Source organism: Canis lupus, chromosome 1, assembly GCF_011100685.1.
Source record: "Canis lupus familiaris isolate Mischka breed German Shepherd chromosome 1, alternate assembly UU_Cfam_GSD_1.0, whole genome shotgun sequence".
NCBI classification, from domain to species: Eukaryota; Metazoa; Chordata; class Mammalia; order Carnivora; family Canidae; genus Canis; species Canis lupus.
The window spans coordinates 13,577,494-13,586,855 of NC_049222.1; positions in this window are offsets into that span (position 1 = coordinate 13,577,494).

The following is a 9,362-nucleotide window of genomic DNA, read 5'->3' on the forward strand; positions in this document are numbered from 1 at the left end:
CAAAAAAAACAAAAACATTGCCCAAGCCTTACCACAGACAACTAAATCAGTAAAGAAGCAGACATCAGAATTTTTATCACCCCAGGTGATTATGATGTACTGACAAGGTTGGAAACCACTGGTTTATAGCCTGATAGAGAGCAAAATTAATGCATACTTACCGTGGATGTACAAGGCTGTGTCCTGACAAACCCAGTCTCTGAAATAAAGCTAATTTAGCAGTTAGCAGTTGCATTATTTTGAGATGCCAAATGCAAAGAAGAAAATGAAAGAAAACTGTTTTGCTAGAAAAGAACCAGAAAAATTAGTAAGAAAAATTTGGGCAGGCAGCTAAACACACACACACACATACACACACACACACACACACACACACACACACACCACTCTTGTTCTTAAGCATTCTTTCCATGAATTATGAAAGCTCTCATTTTAGTTGACTCAGTAAACATTTCTTGAGAGTCTACTCTGTGCCAAACACTGGGCTAAGGACCAATAATTCATAAACATCCAACAAGCTTACTGATTTCAGGAAAACAACACTATTTCTGAAATTTAAAAAACTCAATAAAAAATTACACCTTCAAATTCCAGTTTTTCCTGTTAATCTTGAAACATCCTTAGTGTCTCTACTAGTCCAGTAAAGAAACACTGCTTGCTACTAGGTATTTATCCAAAGGATACAAACATAGTGATTTGAAGGGGCACCTGCATCCCAGTGTTTATAGCAGTAACATCCACAATTGCAAAAATATGGAAAGAGCCCAGATGTCCATTGACAGATGAATGGATAAAGACTATGTAGCATATATACATATATATACGCATATATATATATGTATGGAATATTACTCAGCTATCAATGGAATATTATCAAATGAAATGGAATTTGGAATATTACTGAGCTATCAAAAAGAATGAAATCTTGCCATTTGCAACAATGTGGATGGCTCTAGAGGGTGTTATGCTAAGCTAAATAAGTCAATCAGAGAAAGACAAATACCATGTGATTTAACTCATGTGGAATTTAAGAAACAAAACAGATGAATTTAGGAAAAGGGAAGGAAAACTAAAATAAGAAGAAAACACTGAGGAAGGCAAAGCAGAAGGGACTTAACTATAGAGAATAAATTGAAGGTTGCTGGATGGGAGGGGGTAGGGGGATGGGGTATCTGGATGATGGACATTAAGAAGGGCACGTGATGTCACAAACACTGGGTATTGTACACAATTGATGAATCACTCAGCTCTACTCTGAAACTAATAATATACTATATGTTAATTAAATTGAATTGAAATTTAAAAATTTTTCAAAAGAAACAGTGTTTGGATTATTCTCAGCTTTAGCCTTGGATAAAGGGTGTGAAGATTTGTCATTGTTGCCAAGAAACAAATCCCAGAAGGACACTTGAGCTCTTACCTCTCACCTGCATGACTACTGAAGGAAGCAATTCAGTGATGCACCTTCTAAGGGCATGGGTAATGTCTGTGCCAATCTCAACAGTCAATTTGCTTTCTGTTTTTTTTTTTTTTAATATTGTGATTACAGGTCTTTAAGCAAACTCAAAACAGTACTTAATTAATTCTTCTTTCTCATTGTCACTGGAAGATACACCAATTGAGTAAGGTTTGGAAAGAATCAGCACTTGGTTATGGAGTTAACCCTGGATGCCACTGAAATGATGCTATTTTTTTAAAATGATATGAAATCTTTGAGTTGGCAATAATGCTCTATGTTTGAACATCCCTATCAGTATATGTCTTCTGATTGCTTTCTCTGTGACCCAGACCCTCTGGTGTGTCGCTCAGCTACCTCCACAAGCCCTTTACTTTTTCCTAAGGCATTTCCTCTACCAGGCCCTTTACAGGGAATTCTGGTTTTCCCCTGAGGTCCACACACCCCATAGTCTTCCCTGGGACACCCACTCATATCTTGGAATCAGGAAGTAAGGTCCCTATGCCTAGTCTCCTGCTCTTGTTCCTTCAAAAGCTCTTCTTCCTTCAATCACCTTGTGATCCCTTTAGAGATTTACCCCCTTTTTGCCCGCCCCAACCATATCTCCCTCCATCTACCATGTCACACATTCAAGGTCTTCCTGTCTGCTCTAACCCTATCACCCCTCTATATATTTTCCCAGTCCATGCTGGGACATCTCCCAATTTCCTGACCCTCCCCTTCCTTCTCCTCTATGATCCACATACATGGTCCCACTGTGAGTGTCATCACTGCCAAGAACAGCTCCTGCTGGAAATCACCAAACTCCGAAATTCCCCCTTCCAGTTACAAATTCTCATCCTTGTTCTTAAACCTAATTTTCAACGTCATCACAGCTGTCAATCATTGGGCCCTTCCCTAACTTTCTATCTCAGCCCCTTCCTCCCAGTATCAAAACTGTCCCAAAGGTAGAAAATACATTGACAATTAGAAACTGTAAAAGTGGGGGATTCCTGGGTGGCTCAGAGGTTCAGCACCTGCCTTTGGCCCAGGGCGTGATCCTGGAGTCCCGGGATCGAGTCCCACATCGGGCTCCCTGCATGGAGCCTGCTTCTCCCTCTGCCTGTGTCTCTGCCTCTCTCTCTCTCTCTCTCTCTCTCTCTCATGAATAAATAAATAAAATCTAAAAAAAAAAACTGTAAAAGTGGTTCCACTGCTTCTGAGTGAGGACATGAAAATGATTAAGTCCTGAACCAGAGTACTCGTGGACTCCCCACCATCCCAAGTTTTGGCACAACTTTTGCACATCTGTGACTGACACTGCATGTGACCCTTTTCTTCTCCAAGCCTATAATGTAATGGTTGCTACTGGGTCCCAACCAGATTCCCTTTGCCAGCCAGTGCTCCTGGCACCCAGGTGCTGTTTTGGTTGACAATTCAAATGAGAGCCAGCAGCACACCACCCCCAGCCTGGGCACACTTCAGCTATAACCCACTGGCATAAGGATATCAAAGGGCAGGATAGCTCCATTGCATCAAAATAGGACTCATTTTGTGGTGTAACTTGTCCTCCAGAGCTTCAGCTATAGGATCACAGTGAATCCAATCTCTAGCTGAGACCACATGAATGATGAACAGGTTTCCTTTCCCTGTCCTGCTTCTCTCAAGGAAACCCTCTCCTGCCCTCCCTACCCAAAAAAATTCCCACAAGAATCCCCGTCTGCAGCACCATGTCTAGGGATGTTGACCAAGACCATATGTCTTCATATTTAGTCCAAGCTCCCTCATTGTTTTTGCTTTCTAAACATTCCTTGGCAATTCTTGCACATACTCCCCTTAAGATGAACTTTTCCACCAGTGTGCCAAGGCCTATGAAAATTCTCCTGGGAATTCAGATTGGGAACTGTATAATTGATACATCCATGTGGGAGAAATTGTTGTCTTCACATACTGAGCCAGAAATATGTTCATCTTACATGTCCCTCAGTAGAGTTTATAGATAGAAAGGAATGGAGAAATAGAGATGGAAGAGCAGTTTTGTCTTTGTGATCAAAAATGAAACAAGTATGGCCACTCTCCCTGCCAATTTCCCATTCGAAATTGAACCAAGCCTGGAGGGAAAGAATAGGGGGAAAAGAAGAATTCAGCAAATGTAATAAAGCAATTGAATACTTACTTACTTAATTAAGTTTCAAGACCCAAAACGAAATAAAATTATCATTCACAGAGGAATTGACATGTACATTATAAGAATTTAAAAGTGAGTTGGGAGGGATCCCTGGGTGGTGCAGCGGTTTGGCGCCTGCCTTTGGCCCAGCTTGTGATCCTGGAGACCCGGTATCGAATCCCACGTTGGCTCCGGGTGCATGGAGCCTGCTTCTCCCGCTGCCCGTGTCTCTGCCTCTCTCTCTCTCTCTGTGACTATCATAAATAAATAAAAATTTTAAAGAAAATAAATAAATAAAAGTGAGTTTGGTAAAATTACTGAATGCAAGGTCACTCTTAAAAATATCAAATACAGGGCAGCCCAAGTGGCTCAGCGATTTAGCGCCGCCTTCAGCCCAGAGCATGACCCTGGAGACCCAGAATTGAGTCCCATGTCAGGCTCCCTGCATGGAGCCTGCTTCTCCCTCTGCCTGTGTCTCTGCCTCTCTCTCTGTGTCTTTCGTGAATAAGTAAATAATTTTTTTAAAAAATCAAATATTATTTATAAACTAGCAACATACAGTTAGAAAATGAAGATCTTTTTAAAATGTATCATTTGAGAAATCACCAAAAACGATCACATTCCTAGTAAAAATGAAAGATAGGTAAGCCTCCATGTAGAAAAAGGTTATATATATATATATTAGGAATTAGGAAGATCTAAATAGTTGGAAGAATATGTTTTATTTATGGTTTAAGACTCCATACTATAAAGATGTCGATTTTTTCAAAGTTGATCACTGCAATCTTAATTGAAATCCCAGGAGGTCTTGTTTTTCAAAAAATTGATTACCTACTTCAGAGAGCCAAGAATAACCAAAACACTCTTGGAAAAGGAGGAGGTAAGACCTGTTCTATCAGGGTAGTAAGACTTGTCATTAAATAACTAAATGTGGTTTGGCCAAAGGATAGAACAGAAGAAAGGCCCAGAAATATATCTGTGCATATTATGCATACCAGATTTTTTCGAAGTATGCTACAGAACATTGGGGAAAAGAGGTGATTTCAATAAATTATGCTGAGGCAATTGAACATCCACTGGGAAAACAAAAATCTTGACTACCGCCTCATACCATATTCAAAATATCAATTCTAAATGACCTGCAGAGCTAAACGAAACACAACAACATGAGCATGAATAGTAAAGGTTAATAAATTGGACTCCGCAAACGGTAAATCTTTCATTAATCAAAGGCATTATTGATGTTGAACATACACGTACCTTATGACCTAGTAGTTCTACCTCAGATATACACCCAACAGAAATGCACACTCATGGGCACCAAGAGATACATATGATGGTAGAACATAGACATAAATTATGGTCTCACAATAAAATAGTACACAGCCATGACAAGGAATGAACTAAAGCTTAGACAACAAAATGGATGAGCATCAAAAAATGATATTGATGATAATAAGCCAAACGCAAAAGAATATAGACTGTATGATTTTATTTATATGAAGTGCAAAAGCAGACAAAACTAAATTACAGGGCTGCAAGCCAACATGCTGGTTATATTTTGAAGAGAATGAAGAAAGTAATACTTGGAAACTGAGGCAAGGGGGCTTTGGGGTGATGATAATGTCATATATCTTTTGCCCGATGGTAGTTGCATGGATGTCCACTGTTTGATGAATCATTGAACTCTGTTTATATTTTTATTATTTACGTATTTCTGTTAGTCATCACACAGAAACACTTGTCTTTTAGACTTACTCATATTTTATAGTTTTGATATTCTCATGAATAGGGTCCTTGTTTTTTCCATTCATGCATTTATTCAACAAGCATTTGAGCATTTTCTCTATGTCAGATACTAGTTTAAGTACCAAGGAACAGCAATGAATAAGATGTAAAAGATCCCTTCTCTCATCAGATTTACATTCTACTGGGGAGATACATACTGTAAATAAATGAATAAAAAGAAAATCTCAAATAGAATTAACGCTATGAATTAAATAAAATGCTGAACTTAAAAATAGTTATTACAGGTATATCAGAAGCCTTTTTTTTAAATTTTGGGTAACTAGCTAACCAACCATCTGAAGAATTTTCTTACTTGGTAAACTGTCAGCTAACTCATTTGGATTTTTTAGAAAGATAATCACAAAATCTCTGCATAATGAGTTAATCTCTCTTTACCAATATTTTTTTTCTTCTGGTGGAACTGTTCCACCAGTTTAATGGAAGTCACCTAATTTCAAATATCTGTGCACGGAATTCAGATCAATAAGAATAGCAATAAGACACCATTTGTTTTAGAAGCTGTGCTTCACTATACCAACAGAAGAGGGCACTCTTGAACCAAGAAACATTCCTAATACTTTAGGAATACTTACCTGTCATTTTTAGTCCAAAAACTACACATTTCAGTATGAACAGAAAAAGTTGCCCAACAAAAGTGCAAACTACTATAAGAAGAAAATAGTGAAAAATCAAAACTTTTCAGTCAATAAAAATGGTCCCCAAGAAATCAACCAGGAGCTCCCCCCCCCCCAAAAAAAACTGTAGCATTTTACCCTATGTGTTAAATACCACTTAAAAAGCAATTGTGGGGGCACCTGGATGGCTCAGGCAGTTAAGCATCCAAATCTTGATTTCAGTTCAGGTCATAATTTCATGGTTATGAGATGGAGCCCCAAGTCGGGCTCTGTGCTCACCACGGAGTCTGTTTGTCTCTCTCCCTCCTGCTCCTCCCCATGCTCACTCATTCTCTCTTGCTCTCTCTCTCTCTCTCTCTAATAAATAAATAAATAAAATATGTTTTTAAAAAATTATTAACACAAAGAATGCTTCAAACTGTAAATGCAGAAAAAATCAGAATGGGAATGAACAACAACAAAAGGAAATATGTGTCATGATTATCTTTGTCCCTGTTACTGTTTGGGGCTATGACTAAATTTTTCATCTGATATTATTGTTACTATTGTCACTTTTCTTCTGTTAATGTTTCTTTGGTATTTTTTCTTTACCATTATTCTAATCCTCGTATTGTTATTATTGTGCCCTATTAATAGTCTATAAATAAATCTTTGTCTTCTTAGTACAGACTGTCTTGTGACTGTGCAATTTAGCACAGAGCCCAACTCAGGGCTCAATCTCACGACCCTGAGATCATGACCTGAGCTGAAATCAAGTGTTGGATGCTTAACCTGCAATTTAACTCATGCACATTTCTAGGACCTAGTCATATTTGGACTCACTGCCACCTTGCTTTACGTTTTGTATACACTGTGCTTTCTTATGTCTTTTTTCTTCTTGGTGATATTTCTTTGAATTGATCAAGCATTTTTCATTCTTTTTCCCCTAACGTTTTAGCAATTGTGCATCCTATCTCAATTCTTCCACTGGTTAACCTTTAGTTTAACACAAATATAAATGTAATTTTCTATTAATGTCTAGAGTTAATCTCACTTCGCTCTTCAACTTCCCCATCTCCCACTTCTCATGTTGAGATCATGTGAATCCTCATTTTTTTTTAATAATCAATTCTAATTTAAACTTAAGTCACATGTTATTCTTTCTTTCTTTCTTTCTTTCTTTCTTTCTTTCTTTCTTTCTTTCTTTTTTTTTGGCATCATGGCTATTCATGGCTCACATTTCCTTCTCTGATTCATCTTTTAAGGCTCTTTTGCAGTAGAACTTCCTTCAGGTTGAAGTTTACAGATAGCTCAGAGCCTTTGTTCATGTATTTTGCTGTCATCTGCAACTAACAGTTTGTACGGGTCCATACTTTAGTTGCATTTCCTTTCTCTTGGAACTCCAAAATATTCCCCTGTGTCTTCTTGCAGGGCCAAAGAGAAATCCAAACTCAATCTCTCATTCCGTTTATGGGTTCTATTTCTTTTGTCTCAGAAAGCTTTTAAAATACTCCTCTCTTTCCCTGATCTTCAGGAATTTTGCCACAGTATGGATGTGTAGGCTCTCAATAGGCTCTTTCAATCTGCAGGATTTCTTTTCAATTCCGAATATTTTTCTTTTCTTATAACTTTGAGTACTTCCTCCACTCAGCTCTCTTTGTTCCTGAAACGCTCACAGATGAATATTGAAGCTTCTTTAACTGCCTGGCATGGCTCTTACCATCATTAAGTACTTTCCACCTCTTTAGGTGTCTCTTCTATGTTTTGTAGAATTTTGAGGTTCAGTCTTCCAACTGACTCTTTGGCTGTGTTCATTCTGCTATTCAGGCAACTTACTAACCTTTTGTAATAATTAAGCTTATTTCCAGGAATTCTAAACTAATATCTTAACTTCCTATTTTTATTTTATATTTTGTCCCATATTTTATTTGATCTATTAACTCTGTTGAGATTGATTTCTTTCTTTCATATGATTATTTCCTTCAGACATTTGGTAATCTCTATGATATGCTTATCTCTGTCTTTGAGATTCCCCTTTGGACTATGAATGCTGTTTTGCAGTTACCCCTGCCTGCTTTAGCAATTTAAGAGTGGGAGGCTCTGCATGGGCTTCCTGGCAAGGATGCTAACAGCTTATACTTCTTGTCTGGGAACTTGTCCTCCCCTGTGATAGTAGCGGTCACCTAGGGGCATGGCTATGCCTGTGTGATTCAAGTGGACCAACTTACAGCCAGGGGGCAAAGACCTCTGTCAATCACTCCCTAGCAAAGGGCCAGGGCAGGAAGATGCACATCTGCCAGGCACCTCCTACTAAAGAACTCAAACCTGCCACCACGATGGTTGCCCACCTCATACTCCTTCCACTCCATAAAATCTCCACCTCGAAGCTCAAAGCACACTGGCACCCAAAACTTTATGTTGAGTGAGGCCTTGGCCCTCAAAAGTCATGCCTTCAAAATAAAGAAATGTAAATAAATGGCCTCTTGTATTCTTATTTCTACCTGAAAGGATATATAGGGTAGTGGTTAGAAATCTACTGTAAAACATCCAGTCAGACTGCCAGGTTCAAACTCCTAGTTCAATCATCTGCAACCTGGGTGACTTTGTGCCTCAATTTCCTCATCTGCTAACTATAGGTATTAATAATAACCTATCTCTGAGGATGATTGAGATGATTAAATGGGCTAACACATACTAAGGTCTTTGATCAATACCAGTACACATAAGGACTTGACAAATATCAAGAACTATTACTGTTCCAATTTCATGACTGTAGTCTTATTCTGGATATTGAAACTCACCTCATGCATGGACCCAACATTTTAAAAAAATGCAAAAGAGAAGAGTCTCAGCTGCCCACAATTTGGGGACATAATTAGAATTTAAAATTAAGAATTTCTCTTCTTTTTTGATTGTCAGTTGAAATCATATTTTTACTGATGAAATTCCTTATCCTTAGAGCCTTTGACTGCATTGGATTCTACTGAAAGCATCATGAGCTGAATTTTAATTCTTATGATGTTTATAGCATGGTGCCTGGTGCTGGGGATTAAACGCATCAGTATAGCTAGAAAGGATTTTCTGTTGCATTTACAACTTGACTGGGCAGGAAATTCTTCAGTTGTATATTTTCCCCTCAAACCTGTAGTCTAGGTTTCCTAGTTTTCAGATATTCAACACAACATGAATGTCTGAAGAGCCTCTGATTATTCTTTAAAAGTGAACTATGTTCTTTTTTGCCCAAATGTTAACAGAATTATTTTCTCAATCTTTTATTTTTACAGTGTTTTAGCAAGTGCATTTTTGCTTACTTCTCTGGGAAATCAATCCATGTGATCAGGTGACTATCCAAGTTAAG